We start from the raw sequence: 11,611 nt of genomic DNA on the forward strand, positions 1-11,611 counted from the left end.
GGAATATGTACCCATTCTAAACATGGGCCATTGGGGGTCATCTAGATTCAAGTTGTTCATGGGCACAATTTTGTTTGTTCCATCACTATCACAAGTCTTCCATACAATTGGTAAGATCAATGATTATGTAAACTTCCATGAGCATGTGACCAATTGTAGGCACATGTAAGATCAATGGAATACTTGCATCTCAAGGGATAGAGCATGGGAAAAGGAACTACCTATGTTTGTTTTATTCTCATATATTTATTATTTTTTAAAATGAAGAAATTTCATGTATGTAGCATATGTATACCCATTATGTCTACCATAAAACCTTTACTTAACCACAAAGGGATAGGAAGATGAGCTACCTGAGGCCGCCTAAAATAAAGGCACCTACCAATAACATCCGCTTAAAATGAAGCCACCTACCAATGGCGGGTCTTCCATACGAATTTACCCGAAAAAGAGCACTTGCCACGCAACTCAACTCACCTTGATCCACTCCCATCGGCGCAAACTAAGCGATCTAATCCAAATAGTGCAAATTTTTAACATCTAATGGAAAAGCTGCATCGCCGTGTGACATCCACATCACCATCTTTGACTTCTATCCAACTACATAAAAAAACAATGCAAACATAGGAAGGACACAATCTGGCATCTTCACTACCTATTAAATTTTCATTATGGTTTGAATGAATAATTCAAGAAGATAGAAGTAGTTGGACGAATAAAGAAGAGGTTGACAACGTATTTGGTGATTGAGTTTGTGGGATCTCCGTCTTTTACAGCGTGGGATTTTTTACAAAAGTACCGTGAATTTAAAATTACTTTTTAAAAATGTAACACATTGTCCGATATTTTCTAATTTATAACATTTTTTTTATGATATTAGAATACGTTTCTTTTCGAGATACCTTTCATACGACAGACGTTTAAAAAATTGAATTTTTTTTTTATAACCGTGAATGTCCAAGCCATTAAAAAATTGAAAATTTACATAGACAACTCCAATAATTCCACAAAATTTTTTTAAAAAAAATTTAAGATATTTTTTCATAATTTTTTTATTAATCATATATGTTAAAAAAATTATTTAATATAAATTTAATTTTTTTAATATATATATATATATGACTAATAAAAAAATGTTTTAAAAAAATAATTTTAATATAAATTTAATTTTTTAGAATTATATAAGATATTTTTTGAAAAAATACTTTTAATTTAAATTTAATTTTATATGAAAATTGTGAAGATAGGACTCAAATAGATAAATTATAACGTGACAAAAAGTGTGGCTGATTTATCAGTACTTTTGTAATTAGAATTGTTTTTTAAAGCTTGCTGAAGAAGTTAAAAAAGCCCTTACATTATGGCTCTTTCACTAGATTGGGTAGGGAAACAACAGTAGTATCTTAATTGGGTGGACACTCGGATTCAAACCGATCTTCGAGCCATCAGCGTGGATTGGCAGTTTGGGATGAAAAGAGATGTCGGAGATAGCAGCAGCAGCCTCTGGGCGGAACTGGGAAGGAGTTAGCTCCGCGTGGGAGGAGTCAGGATCTCCGAGCAGATGGTGGGAAAGACCGAGTCGCTCGTGCATTTTGATATTGTTGGTGGTGATGTCAAGGCCTTTGCAGACTTGCATTTTGTCTGAGTTGATGATCTCGACGGGAAGCGTATGGCGAGGTCGAAGGAGAGTTTGGATTTTCTAAGTCTGACCCGTTCCGCTTTGATCATCATATGAATCTCCAATAGCACCATGACAAGTAATTCCTTGAGATTAAGAAGCCCCAACTAGGTCTCTGTCGTAAAGTGATGTACCAGTGCAGTACTGCACAAAACAACCAACACTTTTCTTCCTATGAAACTTCCCATATCCACCATTTATCATCCATATTGCAGTAAAGTTCAAACGCTCCTACTCACAGACGATATCGTTAAAGCCCACCTTATGACGAATCGGGTGGGCTCGCATGGATTCAACAGTGGGCCGTAATCACGCCAAGCACAAGGTCATCGTCATCATGGGAGCCCGGCACCGGGAAATCCAAACTCACCATCCACCTCGTGACACGCCTTCGGCCGAGATCATCAACTCGGGCAAAATTCAGGTCTACAGAGTCCTTGACATCGCTACCAACAAGATCCAAATTCACGAGCGACTCTGTGTTCCCTACCACCTGCTCCGAGATATTGATGCCTCCCACTCTGACCTAATTCCTTCCCAGGTCCGCTCGGTGGCTGCCATTGCTACCTCCGACATGTCTTCTAGCACCAAACTGCGGTCCAATTCCTTATTTCACGCACTCCGCATGGACAAGTTTGACTCTTAGACTCTCAGTCTGATCCGGCTTGAACTTGGTCTCGGCAGAACTACTTTGGGTTGACGTTTCATTTGCTGTTGTCTCCAACTACTTGTTATTTAAGGATCATCTCTATTTCTTGTAGACTTGGAGGAAGATCAGCAAGTTTGAGCATGCATGAAGATCAAGAATCCAAAGAGATTCCAAGTTATCAATACTTGTTGGGAGTTCTTTAATAGCAGTATTGTTTAAATAAAGCTCCCTTAAATTTTCATGTTCCCTCTGTTTCTCTAGAAAGTACTCTAATACCACTCTGTTTCTCCTGTGAATGATTTCTAATATTCTCCTGGAAATTCAGTATTTTCATTAATTTTATGTATCGTTCAGGAGTATGACATCCATCAAGATGAGATTTACCAAGTTGCCAACACTTGTTGGGAGTTCTTTAATGTCAGTATTGTTCAAATAAAGCTCCTCTAAACTTTTCCTATTCTTTCCATTCTCTCAAAATTTCTCTAACTTCGGGCAATTAGAGAGATCAAGACTCTCAAGAGATTCCACGTTAGCAATGTTGTTTGAGAATTCTTTAACAGCAGTGTTGTTTAAATGAATTTCCTTTAAACTTTTCATATTCCCTCTATTATGATCAGGAAAATTCTTGAACTTTGAGCAATAAGAAAGATTAAGGCACCAAACAGATTCCAAGTTGCCAATTCTATTTGGGAGGTTCTTTAATAGTAGTAGTATTGTTCAAATAAAGCTCCCCTAAACTTTTCATGCTCCCTCTGTTCTTTGGAAATTTCTCAAACTTTGAGCAATTAGAGAGATTAAAATCTCAACAAATTCCAAGTTGACAATGCTATATGGGAGTTCTTTAATAGTAGTATTATTTAAATGAAGCTCCATTGGGCTTTTCATATTCCTTCCATCGTCAGGAAAATTCTTGAACTTTGCAGAATTAGAGAGATCAAGAAACCAAATAGATTCCAAGTTGGCAATGTTGTTTGGGAGCTCTTTAATAGCAGTTCCGTTCAAATATAGTTCCCACAAAGATGTCATATTTCCTTGGATTTCAGGAAACTTGTCAAAGCTTGAACACTAAGACAGATCAAGAATTTCAAGAGATTTCTACTAGATGCTACTTGGGAAACCCTTATGCTTATGGGACCTATTCAAATATAAGGTAGTTAGCTTCTTCACAACTCCAACAGATGGGTGAATCATAATTAAGCTTACACAACGGTCAAGAATTAGTGTCTCTAAACTTGACATGTTTGAGAATCCCGTTATTTGAATAAGCTTCTTTCAAAAACTTAGAACAATGATCCTTAACCTTTTCAAGATATTGTACCAAAAGAAAATTTGTTTCAATAAAAGAAAAATCATTCAAAAATTTCAAATTAATATAAAGCAAATAAAGTCATTATTAAATTATAATAATAAATTTTTCCCTTGTCGTAGTTGTTTTTGTTGCTACACTTTGAAGTTCATCAGTGGGGTTGTCTCCATCAAAATTTGATGGTAAAAAATATAAAGGATATCCATCCCAACAAAGATACCCTAACTCATAAGAAGGAATTTCAAAATCCAAGCCAGATCATATTTGAGAAATATATTTCATTATAGCATCATACTTCTCTAGAATATCTTCATCCTCGAGATACTCGAGATTATTAGATAGAAATTTGAATTGAATGAACTTTGAGCAATCAAAATCTAGTCATCTTTGCAAAAACATTTGAATTGAAATGTACCCTTTTTAACTTAGACAAGTCCATGAATATTGTTTGAACTCCTTTTATTCCTTGAAAAATATTGAAGATAAGACAAACATAAATCAAACTAACTCTCTCTCTCTCTCTCTCTCTCTCTCTCTCTCTCTCTCTCTCTCTCTCTCTCCCTCCATATATATATATATATATATAGTTATGTTCTTATATAAGAACGATATTATTGAAGTTTATATTTTCAACTAGTTAGATCTTTAGTGATTTTTGCACTTAGCTTTTACCTTGTATGTTTTAAGTGTAAAGAACTCCGCATTACTTTGTCCCAAATCCTACGATCAAGTTAGGTGCATGAAACTACTACTAAGGCTACTAGATCTTATACATAACAAAAGCATGACATTTAAAACAATTTGCATGATCTAGATTACATGTTTAGGATGGTTACTTAGATCTGGATGTTCCTAGATCTAATCCTTACGATAAAGAATCCCATAAACCACTTTAGAAGTAAAAATGATCTTGCAAACCCATGATCTTCCACCTGATGACTCAACCTCGAAGCTTGACACTCATTTGAGGGAAGTCTGAAGGATGGAGGATAGGGCTCTCTCTCTGAAACATAGGGAGAATAATGAAAAAACCTAAATCCTTAATCCTGTAAGGGGTATTTATAAGGTTTCTACTTGGCTCAAGTGACTTAAGTCCATCTTGGGCTTGGGTCACTTAATCAAGCCTAAAAAAGGTCTTAATTGATTAACTAACCCATCAAGTTTCTAACTAATCAATAAGCCCGTTCCAAATATGTCATCCATTAATTCCTATGCAACCTTGTGCAATTACCAAAATGTCCTTATGCACATAAGTAAACCAAAATTTAATCTCATCATGATAAACTGTGTCATTAAGATCTATGAGTTTGAACGAGGACCATTGAGACCCATAGATTAATACTAGCTCTCTCATTATCCAATTTTGAAGTTGACTTAACGTACATTTTAGTATAGAAAGTCAAATGTACTCCAATACCCTATGTATATTACAATGAGACAATAAGTGCTCGAATATGTGACTTGCTATCCATTTTGTACAATCTCCTTATGAACCAATGTCTATAATCTAACAAGGTGAAAGCTATCAACCTCTCAAGATTACCTCTACCATCCTTGAATTGCAAATTTTCCTATAGTATGATCAACTAACATGTCCTCGCTCACATAGAGTTTATGTCAAGTTCAGCTTAAGGAATGATTATGACTATAGTTTACTTAAACACACATCTTTAGGATTACCCAAAGGTATACATTGTCTTAGAGTTTATGAGAAATCATGATGCTTCTATTGAGAATACCTATTGCAACTAGCTTCCATCAATAGTGACCAAATCCATAGGAAATATATAATCACTATAGGATCTCACCTATAGGCCAAAGTCACTGCTAACTTTGATACAAGTTCAGTATTCTTTCAAAGTCGAAAGACAATACAACATAGCAGCTTAGTGAAGTTATGACTATTTAATAGCCTTACGTCATGACTTACCCCTAACCTAATGGTTAAGATCAATCATCTCTCCAATTAGAAGGTAGTACACTACAACCTCTAATGGATTGTTTACACTTTGAATTAACTATGAACAAATTATCAACTTGTAAGGAACATATAACTTGGATCTTCCATGTAATTTCTAATGCACCTAATTCATGTTCAATGCAAAAGATGCAGGTCATAATGCTCATAAAGAATAAATCCACATTTGTTATATCATGTCATACTTTTAAGGGGTTTATCATAACAATAAGTAGATGCTCAATATCATGGGGATCCCACAATCTGCTCCATTTGTTTGGTTCATCAAGAAACTTTTCACAAACAACTTGCTAATTCATTTGTTGTATCAAATCATGCATATGTATTCAATAGTTTAAAATAGTTACAAGACATTTATCAATTAAGTTCCTTACTCATTTTTCTACATAGAAATTGCAACCATCTAATATACTTGAAACAAATCTTTGCCTTCACCTTTAAGAAAACATGCAATATTAAAGATCATATTCCTTTATGTATGATCTAGTCCTTCAAAGCTTATTTTAAGCACATTTTGAATTTTTGCTTTTGGTTATCTTTTCAATTTGCACAATCCACTTTCTCATTATGGTATTGACTTGTTAGATAAGAGAAAACCTAGAACTTTAAGAGCTAATAAAAGGGCTTAATAATAATATAATACCTTATCCTTAAAATAAAAGTTGAAAGGGAATTAAAGTTATTATTAAAGTTTCCCATATAGTATATTATACCTTATCCTTTCAATCTTATTCGTAATTGACAAAGGCTTCTCCAAAACTTCATATTTGCTTTCGTCCATGGGATGGACCCACATGATAGAAAATTGAGAAAACAATTTGTACCAGATCTTTCCTATACTCCATTAGCTTTACCAACTCATCCAAACACCATCTTGGATACGCACAATTTGTAGAGAAAACAATTATGGAAGACCTTGATTCTTCAATGACTTTCAAGAGTTCCAGTGTAATTGCTTCTCATCTCTTAAGTTTATCATCCCTAAAAGTGCAAATACCCTTATTAACCAAAGTTTTGTAGAGGTGATTAGTGAAATTGTAGTGGTTGTCTTAACCTTTAAAACTCAAGATAACCTTTTAAGGGGTGAAAGTAATTGGAAGTTAAACTTGATTTAGAAGGTTTCTAAAAATTAGAATTAGATTTAGTCTCTACAAGTCAAAGAAAATATTTTATTTGAGTAGTTGTTTTTATTTCTATATTTGAGTAGTCAAGTCCTAGAAAGTTTCCATAGTTGTCATTTAGAGTTTCTATTTTGTTGAATGTGAGTATCTATAAATAAAATATTATGTAAAATTTGAATAAGAAAGTGATAGAAGACAATAAAATTTTAATTATCCCCAATTTTGTATTTTCCTTTATGTAATTGTTTGTGTTTCTCTTTCAACCCTATTACTCCAACAAATTGCTATCAAAGCCATATGAAAAAGATGGCTAATGGGATGCATTTGTTTCAAGCCCCCAACTTAGCAAAGAAAATTCGATAATTTTAACATCAAGACAAAGGCTTTGCTTGGTTCACAAGCTGCATGGGAGGTTATAGAGAAAGGCTACAAAGAGACACAAGATGAAACCATTCTACCCCCAAATCAAATGGATTTTTTGAAAGATATGGGGAAGAGAGAGAAAAAACTTTTAACATCAACTATCAATCAATGGATGAAGGTACTTTTAGAAGATTTCAAATACAATCAACTCCAAGAAAGTCTGAGAGATATTACAAAATACATACAAAGAAGTTGATAAGGTACAAAAAGTTTGTCTTCAAACTCTTAGAAGAAAATTTTGAGTTTCCACTCAATCAATCAAGTGCTTCTAGTGCTTGAGTTTTTTTAGCCGCTCTTGCAAGCTCTTGAGCACAACACTTGAGTAGTCTCAAACAGTGTTTGGGTGCTCCCACCACTTAAGTGCCAATTTTGTATGCTTGAGCACTAGATCAAATTTAATTCAATAATTAAGAAAATTACTTTATGCTTAATTAAATTTCCTTAAAGTCCATATTAAGCCAAAATTTAGAATTATTAACCTTTTCCAAATTTTTCTATACTTGTGTTATTTATAATTGATCATGCTATAACATCGAGTCTTTAAAGGAGGGTAAGACAATAAACTAAAAAAATTCCTAAGTTAAGAAGAATGGAACAAAATTGTCAACTTAAATTAAGCAATCTAATGCACTAATAGAGGTAAATTCATATCAAAAGAATTTAAATAATATTGTGAAAATCACAAGGTTCATCAACCTTTAATGGTGTCATATTCTCTATAGCAAAATAGTATAATTGAAAGAAAACATAGAACCATCCATAACATGGTTCGAAGTATGTTGAAAAGTAAGAAGATGCCTAAAGATTTTTTTGCCAAAGCAATTGATTGTGCAGTTTATTAGTCATATTATTCTCCTAATCAAAATGTATGAAAGAAAACACCACAATAAGCTTGGAATTGAAGAAAGTCGGGTATTTTACATTTGAGAGTGTTTGGAAGCATTATTTGTGCTCATGTGTTGGATCAACAACAATCAAAGTTAGATAACAAGAGTAGGAAATATATTTTCATTGGTTATAATTCAAGCTCCAAAGGCTATAAGTTATATAATCCAAACAATGAAAATATTATTATTAATAAATATGCCAAATTTAACAAAGAAGAAGCATGAGATTGGAGTACTCAAGGAGGCAACTATGATACTCCTCTCCTCTATGAAGAAGAAGAATAAATAAAAGAAAGCTTGCAAGAAATTACTACTCACTACCTCTGTCAATTCACAAAGCTCTACAACATTATCTATATTATAAAGCTCAAGTAAAAGGACACCCAATTTTACAAGCCTATGAGAGATTTATGAAATAACAAAAAATAAAAATAATATGACCCTCTTTTGTCTTTTCATAGATTTTGAAAAAAATAGGTTTTGAAGAAACAATTCAAGATAAAAGATAGAAAGATGCTATAAATGGGGAAATAAAAGTAATAAGGAAGAATGACACACGAGAACTAAAATCCTTTCTAAAAGGGAAAAAGACAATAGAAGTAATATAGTTATATAAACAAAGAAGAATGCAAAAAGAGGAGTAAAGAGATACAAAAAAATATTGGTGATTAAGCATTGCAAGTAACAAGGCATCCACAATGTGAACAAGAAATCATTGATTACATTATAAAGAAAAAAATTAATCTTTTTATGATTGAAGTAAGCACATTAATACAAAATATCATTTTATTAGAGAATGTATTATGAAGAAGGAAGTGCAATTAAAATTTGAAAATTCTCAAGATCAAAATATGGATATTTTTACCAAGCCTCTCAAGTTTGAAGATTTTAGAGGGTTAAGGATGCTAATTGGAGTAAAAAAAAATCAAGTTTAAGAATGCATTTTGGGAATTTAAACTTGATTTAGAAAGTTTTAAAAATTAGAATTAGATTTAATCACTACAAGTGAAAGAAAATATTTTATTTTAAGTGATTGTACTAGAGTTTTTATATTTGAGTAGTTAAGTCCTAGAAGGTTTTTTATATTTTGTCATTAAAAAATTCTATTTTATCAAGCATGAGCATCTATAAATAAGAAATTATGTAATATTTGAATAACAGAACGGTGGAAGACAATAAATTTTAATTTTCCTCAATTTTTATCTTCTTTTATATAATTATTTGTATTTTTCTTTCAACCTTATTACTCCAATAGGGATATTAGGGAACTTTTGAATGTTACTATGGAAGCTATTAGGGGACTCATGAAGACTAGCTATTAGGGAACATGTGGGAGCCATTGTTGGTTTCTCTCAACATCACAAGGGAGGGAACTTTTGAATGTTACTATGGAAGCTAATATTAGGAAACTTTTGAATGTTACTATGGAAGCTATTAGGGGACTCATGAAGGCTAGCTATTAGGGAACATGTGGGAGCCATTGTTGGTCTCTCAACATCACAAGAGTGTGAGGCTCGATTTCTCTTCAGACTTGAGGATAGCAAGTTGTTTCTTAGTAAAAAGTTGGGAAGGTAAGTGGCTTCCAATGACCTTCCTAAGCAAGAGCAACTTAAATATTAGTAGGTGGGCAGATAAGAAAGAAGGAAGCCTGAAATTTCACGAAGGGAATGGCAGCATTCTAGTCTATAAAAAGGAAAGGCATGTGATTCTTTTCTCTCCCATTCCTTGACATTCAACAATAGTGGATTACAGATGGGACAAAGTGGAAGAGAAAAAGTCTTTGGATACTTTGAATTTTCAAGGATTTTTGTGGAGGAGCTTCCATCGATCCCCCATGATAGTCAAAAAAGCTATTCCTCAATCATCGGTGGAACTGAATTGCAGCTGTCATTTTTTTTTCTTTTTTGATGTGATTTTCTTTTTGAATCTTCATTTGCTTTTATCATCATTATTGCAATGTCATTTTTCTTCGGTTTGTTAAAGCGCGCGATTTCTTTTATCATCATTTAGTTGTTTAGAAGGAGTTGATTGAACGACTTTCCTATTATATATATAAATAAAATTAAAATAAATATAACTGGATGACATAATTAATTGTGAATATGAGAAATTCCCTATTAAAAACAAATATTTTTTTTGTTGGTGATATGTATTATTTTTTTCTATACTTTTGTTGCTAGTAAAATAAATGCTGCTACACATTTTTTATTTATTTATTATTTTTACATCCCGATAGATAAATCAACTCATTGTTTTTGGAATAGGACATATTAGCGATATTTTTTGAATGACTTGTATATAGCTTTATTTGTAATGTTTTTTCTTTTGTGATTAAGATTTATACATATATTTTACCATAATGATAAGTTTTTTTATATATTCTAAATAATTAATAACTATTAGTAATTAAATAGACAAGCACATACAAACACAGATGCATATTTATTTATTATTATCTACTTCTATATAATTATATTTATTTCTTTTCTTTTTCAGTTTCCTTTTCAAAATAATTTCTAAGTAGCCTTCCTTATATTGTTTATTTCTTTTATATAAATTTTTTCATGCAAAATTCCTTGATCCATGTTGTCGTTCTCCACCCATTTAATTTTTAACCATATATTGAGTCACTCAAAGGCCACGACAATTAATATAATTATTTTTAATTACATATTTGGGTAAAGGTCAAAATTATAATCATAAAAAAAATTAATAAACATGAATAGAAAAGTGAATGAAATTACACAGAGGGGGATGAACTTGAAGAGAAAGAGGGTCTTAAGATGGTAGGTGAAAAGGGACTATGAAATTTTCATAGATTTCTATGGAAGAATATATGGGGAATTCCCACCTATAGTCAACAAAGTTGTTCAAATACAAAAAGGTGGGACGGTGAGCAATTGTGACTTCTAGCCTAAAACGCAGGTTGGAGGATTAAACACTTGCTGAATCCAAGTCGTTAAAAGTGCGAGTCTATGGGAACACATGTATTAATATTTATAATCAACTAAAATGTTTCAATTATAATTATTTTTTATTGATAAAGCACTAACTTATCATACAATTCTTTTGTAAAATTACACATAAAGAAAAGTCTCTCTTTTTTGCTTCATGCGTTGTTTTTAATTGGGGTTTAATAATATTTCTATTTTTTTAGCCGAGAAAATTGAATAATTTAATCTTGAAAGAAATTTATGGGTACAAGTATTAATACTATTGGCTCCAAAGACCATAAGTAATTATTTTAAAAAATTGAAAAGATAAAGGAATTTTTTCATGTAAAGTTATTGACTTAATTTTTTTTCTACTAAAGAATTGTTATACTCAACTTTAATTACAAAATATATATATATTAAAATTTTCTTCTATTACTTTTGTTTAAAGAAAATAGAAACTAAAAAAAACTGAAAAAAATAAAAGAAAATAAAAATATTAGAAGTTTATGAATTAGTATTTTATACTACTTCAAACTTATTTTTCTTATTTCAATCCTTTTATGTAAAGATTAAATAATTTAATTATATATAAGTTTGTAATTAATATTAAATATATTTAGCTTTCATTTATAT

Source organism: Vitis riparia, chromosome 18 (assembly GCF_004353265.1).
Source record: "Vitis riparia cultivar Riparia Gloire de Montpellier isolate 1030 chromosome 18, EGFV_Vit.rip_1.0, whole genome shotgun sequence".
Classification (NCBI taxonomy): domain Eukaryota; kingdom Viridiplantae; phylum Streptophyta; class Magnoliopsida; order Vitales; family Vitaceae; genus Vitis; species Vitis riparia.